General features: G+C 58.5%; 1 pseudogene; it reads left to right on the top strand.

Moving 5' to 3' along the window:
* Positions 1-8,057: 8,057 nt before the first annotated feature.
* Positions 8,058-8,173, top strand: LOC124078839 (U6 spliceosomal RNA; annotated as a pseudogene).
* The last annotated feature ends 401 nt before the right edge of the window (positions 8,174-8,574 follow it).

Below are 8,574 nucleotides of genomic sequence, written 5' to 3'. Positions count from 1 at the left end.
ACCCTTCCAGCGGGGGCGGCTGCTTGGTGACCTTGCGGTAACCCGAGTGCCATCCGTCAGCGGCCGGCCGCCAGGCTCCGGAACACTGCGGCAGCTCATCTGAATTCAAATTACCCTGGGAGCCGTGGCGGGTGCCAGCCATAACTCAGAGCCCACGAGGAGGAGCGAGGCCCGCCCGCAGATTGGACATTACCATACATTCCTGGGGCGTCGGACAGCGCTGCTAATGAAAATATCAATCAAAAACTCAGCTGACTTAATGGTCAATTTAAATTAATTAATTGGGGAGGAGAAAAAAGTTGAGGAAGGCAGTGGTGCTGGGCTCCATCTCCAGCCGGCAGTGAGCAGGAGGCAGGACGCGGCTGGGCATGCCCCTAGGCTGGGAGGCAGCAGCTGGGCCCCAAGGCCCCCAGGGCACATCCCAGCACCCAGGGACCCATGCCGGCCGGAGAAAGGGTGCGAAGACTGAGCTTCCTGTCGTGGCCATCCACCCACACAACAGGTGCCTGAACACCCGCCTCTGGTGGCCCCACTAGGACCCTCAGCTCCACGGACAGGGAGTGATGGCGTGGTGAGCATCGGGGAAGGCCCTGGGCTTGGGCCTCCTCCACACACCTGCCCAGCCCGGGCCTCCTGACCTGGCCCATGAGGCATGACTGCAGTCCTCTGCCCACACAAAAACAGAGAGAGCAGGAGCCCATGAGGGCAGCCTAAGGATGCCAAGGTGGCCAGAGTACAAAGTGCTTGCTGTCCCTGTGGCCAGGAGAGGACTCCGCGGTGCCCTCCTGCACAGGTACACCAGCTTCCACAGGGAAACGCCTGCGCACCCACAGCCCCAGCCTTTGGGGAGACAGGGTCTCAGCTTCACCAAGGAGAAACTGAGGCCAGGAGAGAAGCACGGAGATCCCAGAGGCAAGACCCCTCTGAACCCCAAGTACGACGGCCCAGGCGACGCTGGGCGAGCCGTCCAGGGACCCACTCCAGACGTGCCAGCCGGTTCGCACCCTCCACACAGACAGGGCGGGGATGACGCCAGCTGGCCAGCTCCGCCTCCAGCAGGGCAGGCCGCGCTGCTCCATGCAAGGGGGGGTGCTGGCCGTCCCTGTCCTCGGACATGGAACTGGAACAGATCCCTTCCTGGCAGAATTACTCAAGCACCTGCCACATCCGAGAGGCAAGCCAAAGGCCGACCCTCAGCACAGCCTCAGGAAGGCTGGCCACAGGGTCCTCCCCCTGACCCCAGCTTGGCCACCTGAGCAGCTCGTTCCTGGACACCGCTGGCCCCAGAAGACCTGGGTGAGGCTCTCAGGGCCCCTGGTCACACACCTCCAAGCTGTGAGAAGCCAGCCTCACGCAGACCAGGGACAAACAGGAAAAGCCCTGCCACAGCATCCAGAGGGGGCCTGGGGCATGTGGGCAGTGCCCGCGGCCCAGGCCCACACTGGGTGACTGGGTTGAAGACCTGTGGTGCTGCGGCTGCCTGGTACCTCCTCCCCAAAGGTGGTGGCAGTGAGGCCCAGCCAGGGCCACAGGTTCACCGTCCACCCAGCAAGACTCATGGCTGGCAGAGCTGGGGCTGGGCGCATCTGGGGGAGGCCAGCCCTCCACAGGCCTCGGACAGACGCTGCCAGGACAGGGGCTGCTGGACTGAGGACGCAAGGCTTGGCAAGGAGTGGCCACCAGAGGGCAGAGCGAGGCCGCTGTAGCGCTAGGACCAGGGGGCGGAGGGCGGGGTGCAGGGACACGGGTGGGGGCAGCTGGGGAAGGAGCCCAAGGCGTCTGTCCACGGAGCAGAATGACCCCTCCCACCCATCCTGCCCACCTCGTACTCCCCCCAGTCCTAAGCAGATGCCGAGTCCCAACTCCACCAGTCAGGCTGATCCCACCTGGCACCTCAGTGAACAGGACGGGGTAGGGGAAGAGTCACCCCCGAGCAGCCACAGTGGAGGGGGTGGAGGAAGCAGGGGACCCAGGAGTGGAGTGAGGCGGGGCTGGGGTGGGAGTCTCCATGGGGCATGTGGGCCCAGAACTGAGGCACACGGAAGTTCAGCTGGGGCAAGGCTTGGGTGGGCGAGGTCAGCACTGAAGTTACTATGGTGGCTGAACCCTGGCAGCGTCCCCTATCTTCAGCCCCTGAGGCAGGCGCCGGAGGGAGGCCCTGGCTTGAGGTCCACAGGGAGCCACACAGAGGCCCTGGAGTCCAGTGCTGGGGGCTCCACTGGGTGGGCCTCTGGTCCCACCAGCACTGCACCCAGCAGTCCACCCCACCTAATTTTGTGCCCTCTTGCCAAGGTCACAAAAAGTCACCTCCCTTGGCCACCGAGATCACCCAAGTCCCTAGCACAGGGCACTCAGAAGCTGCCCAGCCCAGCAGGTGGAGGTCCATGACTTCTACCCTTTGGTCCCTGGTGCCCCATCTGGCCTGGCCAGGCCTGTTCTGACAAGGCCACAGCAGTGCTTCAGCTGGTGTCCCTGTCCCCTGGCTGGCTGGAGCCCTTGGGCAACAAGCCAGCTGTGAACTGCCTGTTGATAGACATCTCTCAGACATCAGGTGCCACGATGACTTCTCCAGTAACTGTGGGATCGATCACCCTAGGAGCCTCAGACCAAAGGACCCAAAGGCCAGACCGGCACCCCCTGGAACCCACCAGACAAGCTCCCCAGAAGACTGCAGCCCATTTAGCCCTCCCCGCAGGGCCTGCCAGGAGCTGGGATGGGTTGGGTCAGAAAGTGCGCCTGCCCTCCTGCCCAGCAGGGACTGACCCTGCTCTCCAGACCTGGGTCAGATTCTAGGCTGGAGGAGGGGTGTCCACCAGCCTCAGGGTGTGGAGGTGCAGAGCCAAAGTGATCCTAGGCACTCCCGGACCCTCTCCCTCTGCTCCCAACTGCAGCCCTCTAGGACTTCCACTCAGCAGGTGGCACCTCCCAGGACCAACAGAAAGTCAGGGGGCCTGAGGTCCAGACTTCCTCCCTCAAGGCCTATATCCACCATGAAGTGACCCCTGCAAGAGCCAGGCTCTGTGAGAGCTTGTGGCCTCAGGTCAGTCCTCCCACATCTCTGGGCTCAGGATCCACGGGTCTCCCATCAAGAGGAGTGAAGATTCCCCAAGCCGTGGGGTCATGCCCACAGCTCGCCTGGGCAGAGGAAGGGGTGGCACAGGGTGAGGACACCTAGTAGGTCACTGCCCACTGCAGGTTTCCACCTCTGCTGGGAGCCATTAGCCAAGTAGGTATGACAATTTCCTTGCCAGCGTACCCCATGTTGCTTAGTGGAAGGACTCGTGGAAATAGGACATTTTGCAGTGACATTGCATGTAAGGTGACCTTGCTCAAGGACCAGGGCGGATCCGGGTTTAGGGCGTTCCGGTTTAGGACAATCCGGGTTTAGGGTGGTTCCAGGTTTAAGGTTATTCCTGCTGGGAATAGGGTGTATCCTGCTGCCTGAGTTCCCCTTGCACCTCTGCATCTGGTGGGTTGCTGCACCCTCCTAGGCAGGGAGGACGCTCCCTGGAGCAGAGAACAGAGGTCTCTTCCCCACCCATGCCTCCCACTCTTTGAGGAATGACATGGACCCCCTTGGGCACCCCCCAGACCCAGCACTGGCTGGAAGTAGAAAGAGCTGGTCATTGGGATGCAAGACAAACAGAGGAGCCCCTCCTCATCTCACGGGCCAGGGGCCTCCATCTCCCCTAAAGCTCCAGCTCCCACCAGGGCCACCAGGGCCAATCTTTGCTGCCACCCAGTGGCTACCGGGGGCAATGCAGGTGGAGCCCAGTGAGTCCCCAATGAGAGGGGAGGGAGGGCTCAGGAGCTGGATGGTGGTGGGCGCTTCCAGGGTCCAGCCCCATGCTGGGTCTTTCAGGCAGCAACCTGAATGTCCTTCAGCCCCTGGGAATTCACAGCCTGTCACAGCACCGGGCCATCTGTGTTTCGTCAGAACAAGGAGAGGACACTACAGAGACAGGTTCAAGAAGCCAGCTAAAACACCAAGCACAGGAACAAATGGGAAGACTAAGGAAAAGCACCCAGATGTCAGGTCAAGCTGCTGAAAGCCAAGGTCAGAGAGACCTCCAACGCTCCCAAGGAAGAGCGATGAAGCTCACCTGACTCCCCCCCCCCCAGCGGCGCCAGCCAAGAGGCAGTGGTCAGGACGGAGAGGCAACCTCCATCTCACAAGGCTAAAGCGCCCATCAGTGAAGGCTGACGCAGGCTTCAAGTCCTGAGCACACATCTCAGGCTGAGGGAGGTGAGCCTGGAGACAAGGGCTCCAGACACAGAGCACATGGGGGCAGGAACCCCAAGTAGAGATGACCATCTGTGCACGTCTTAGACAAAAGAGGGTTTAAGCAAAAATCATCATCAGGGACAAGAAGGTGAAACGCACACTTCTGAACTCTGTGCACCAACAAAACCAGGAGGAGGGAGACCCAGCAGCCATAGCAGAATCCAACGCAGTGATCAATAACCAATCATCGGGCAGACCAAAGAAAGTGAGGACAGAGGAGACGTGCACCAGGCTCCATCTCCCAACCCACAGGTGTGTCCCTGCAAGATGTCTCCTCAGGTGCACGTGTAGCACGTGTGGAAATCGACCATGAACTTTCAACACATTCCTACCACGGTGGGGGTGAGAGGTGGTAGGCATTCACCCACAGGGCGGCTGCAACAGAAAACCAAAGGAACAAGCATGGTGGAGGACTCGGGTGCTGGGGAGCACAACAGTGGCCATCATGGAGGCCAAAACTCCAAAGCGTTCGCCAAGTGCTGCAGCAAGTCCACCTCTGGGCACGTCCCCAGAGACAGGCAGGCCAACGTCCAGAGCAACCCTGCTCCCAAGAACCAGGGGGCAGCAACTCCCACCACCACACATGGGAAAGCAGATGGTGTGCACCTGTGATGGAATCTCGCTCACTTCCTGAGGAAGGAGGGCCTGAGGTGCTGAGCGGCACCAGGGGCACATGCGGGGAAGCAGGAGGAGGGAGCCAGTGCCTCAGACCCACGGGCAGCCCTGGGACCCTGTGCAGGGGCTGGGCGGGAGGGGACCTGCGTGTGTCGGGCCACAGACCCCTGGGAAGACGAGGACCTCCTGCACGTAGCTCATGGTGGCCGCGCCACAGCATGGATGTGCTCAGAGCCAGATTCACAGCTTAAGGTGGCTTACAGCGTGGCAGCGTGTGCACAATACGTATCTTACCATGACATGACGGGCACTCCTACCTGGAGACGCAAGGCCAGTGAAGCCACTGGGTCCACTCTGCCTGGTGTCCACCCAGTAAGTGGAGATCAGGACCCAGATACACAGGGAGCGAGCATGGGAGGACCAGGGACAAGATGCCACCTGTGAGCCACAGAGATGGCAGAGGCCTGTTGTCTAGCCAGGTTTGTGGCACCTGTGACAGCCCAAGCAGACTGACACCAAGTAAACCAGAGAAACGTCACAGGCCGTCTCAGTGGCTAAATGAAACTACAGCCATTCACGACCTCCATCAGCTAACTGGGAATGGAACCAACCTTCTGTCTGGAAATCTCCAGATCCAGCACCTCCACTTCATGGCCCTGCAGAGGTCCCTGGAGGTTGGAGGGAGACCCCAGGACAGGGAGCAGTGCCCTCCCGTTCCCCAGGACCCCTCCAGGTCAGCCCAGGAACAGATCCCAACTGCAGAGATCACCAAGCTGTCCTGCCACCCATCCCTGCCCGCAGCCAGCCCTGAGAGGTCAGGATTGTCTGTCATGAGCACAACAGGGGACTTCGGGTCCACATGAGGGGCAAGCCTGCAAACCACCCTGGGGACACCTAGACGCCTACGGAGACAGAACTAGACCCAGGAGGAGGCCTCCAAGTCCTCACCCATGCCCTGATCCAGCAGCTGTGTCCATGGGCACCTGCACCCCACAGAGGGCACACATTCCACAGACACGCATGCACACACGTGTGCTCATACGTATACATGTGAGTAGACTGCACACGTACAGACCACAGGTATACACACCTGCAAGCACATGCACACGTCACAGGTGTACAGAGACATACACAAACCCATGTGCAGACACGCATGCAAATGGGCACATGTGTAGTTACATGTATACACTTACCTAGGTCCATACAGATATGGCACACATGTGCTCATGTACATGCAAACACATGGTGTGCACATCTGCGTGTGTGTGGTAGTGGACAATTTGCACATGTGTACACATGCATGTGCATGCATGCAGGCATACCCACACGCACACACAGCACATACCTCCCTAAAGTCCACTGGCAAAACATCAGCATGTCTCATTATTCCAACCCACACAAGGGACCTAGAAGTTCATAAAGGACCTAAAACACTGAGGCAGATGATCTGGAGATTCAGAGACACCCTCCCAAACAACTCCCAGGTCACAGAGCAAATAAAACACTGTGACAGGCGATTTTACAATTATACGAGAAGAGGAACTGCAGTCCACAGAGCGGCTCCAGGAGGAGCTGGAGGAGAATTCACAGCACTAAATGTCTTTATTACTGAGCAAGAGTGACTGAAAATAAATGAACTAAACATTCGACACAAGGAGGGAAAAACAGAACAATAAAGTAAATCCATGGAGGCAGGAGGGGGAGGGATGGAGATAAAGGCAGAATTAATGAATTGGAAACAAGAAAAATGGAAGCGCCCATCAGTAAATCCAAGAGCAGCTCTTCTAAATAAATAAATAAAACAAACACACCCCGACCAGTCTAATCAGCAGAGAGCACAGCCCGGGAGGACCCAGGGGAGCACAGCAGCGGAGGAGACAAAGTGACAGGTCACGCAGCCTTGCTCTGGGTGAGACCAACAGTCTTCTAAGACTATGAATCACCAGAACCAACTCACAGATGCAGGAAACTGCCCGCCTCGGGACCCACTGCGGAGCCACCGGACAGCTCTTTGACACCACTCAGGGTGGCCAGGCCACACAAGGACTTGGGTGGGGCGCTTTGAGTATGGCTGGGGCGCCTGGGTCAGATGGAGGTGGGGGTCCCTGCTGGGCCTCGCTGCCCCTGGCCAGCCGAGGCTCTGGCTGCCCTGAGCTCACTGTCTCCCATAACTGGCTCCGGTTGTCCAGACACAGGGGACACAGGCCTGACTCGGCTCTGCCCACGACCCTGGCCAGGGGCCATCACAGCCTCCGCTGCCCACTCTGTTCCTGGGACCAGTCAAGCCTCGGGCAATTGCTGGGGGGTGGGGTCCACTCCTAAGCGGTCTTAGGGAGACGGGGATTTCCTTTCTTCCTTTCTTGGGCTCTGCAGAATTTGCCTATAAAATCACCTGGGGCTGATTTCTTTGCAGGCATACCCACACACAAGTGACCGTCTTGCTCTGTCCAGTGGTGACAGGACTGTCAGTCTGTCTCCTGGGCCAGGCCCACTTCCCTAGTTGCTCCTGGCCTTCTGACCGTGGCCCCTCCTCCCACTCCTTCCCGTCCAGCCTATCTAGGTGAGGGACACTGGTCTCCTTCCTCATCTCCACCCGTCCCTTCCCTTTGGCTTGGCTTTCTTCCCCTTGCTGGGTCGACTGGCTCGGCTTCCTGCCACCTACACACTGGTTGACCAGAGAGCTGAGCTCACTTCTCAAGGCCGAGGAGGACGGGGGTGGGGGGAGGGGAGGGACCACCTGAGGCCCCAGACCTGAGAGAAAGCTGGGGACCGCACTAATCCTAGCACACAACTCCCACCTCTCCTCCCAGCGAAGGAGCTGGACATCCAGTTCCTCCACAGGGCTTCAGACACTCCAGTCCTGGCAGGTGGCCTTCCCGTCCCCAGCTCTTCCAACTCCCATTTTGAGCTCCTTTGACCCACTACAGTGAGTGGGTTTCTTGTGAATTCTCTGAGCCATGAGATTTTGTTGTGCGGTGTGGCTGGACAGGAGGGCCTGCAGTACGCCAACTGTCTCCACGTGGCCCACATCCAGTGGGGCTTTGTCCGGGATGCCCAACAGCTGAAGCTCACACAGGGCAGCCAGATCTGTGTCCTTGCTGCTCTGGGCCCACTTGTTCAGTTAGCTACTGAGATAGGACTATCAAAATCTTGCTCAGTGCTCACTTTGGCAGCACATATACTAAAACCAGAACAATACCGAGAAGATCAGCACGGCCCCTTGGCCCCTTGTGTAAGGAAGACACTCAAATTCATGAAGTGTTCCTTTTTTTTTTCTTCTTTTTTTTAAGACAGAATTGCTAAGGGCTGGAGTGGTACAGTGTTTGCCTGGCACGGGTGAGGCACTGGGTTCCATCCTCAACACCACATAAAAATAAATAAAAATAAAACAAAGGCATTGTGTACATCTAAAACTAAAGAGAGAGAGAGAGAGAGAGAGAATTGCTAGACCAATGGCAACTAGAGATGACACTAGAAAATCTCTTCCACGACAGGATGGAGCCCAGTGAGAACCTGGGCACAGGTGTGATGGCCCTAAAGTCAATCAATGCACAACTTCCTGACACCTGTGCCCAGGCTCCAGCAGGGGAGTGGGCTTCAGTCTAGAGGCTTAGAGAGCCGGCTTTCTAACTGTGCCTCCTGGTGAGCGCATCTGCCAGCCCACAAACACTGCA

Source organism: Marmota monax, unplaced genomic scaffold (assembly GCF_021218885.2).
Source record: "Marmota monax isolate L192 unplaced genomic scaffold, Marmota_monax_Labrador192_F-V1.1 WCK01_AAM20220418_F8-fsc00009, whole genome shotgun sequence".
In the NCBI taxonomy this organism is placed as follows: domain Eukaryota; kingdom Metazoa; phylum Chordata; class Mammalia; order Rodentia; family Sciuridae; genus Marmota; species Marmota monax.
Note: the sequence above shows the minus strand (reverse complement) of the source record. Positions and strands in the feature narration are given on the sequence as shown.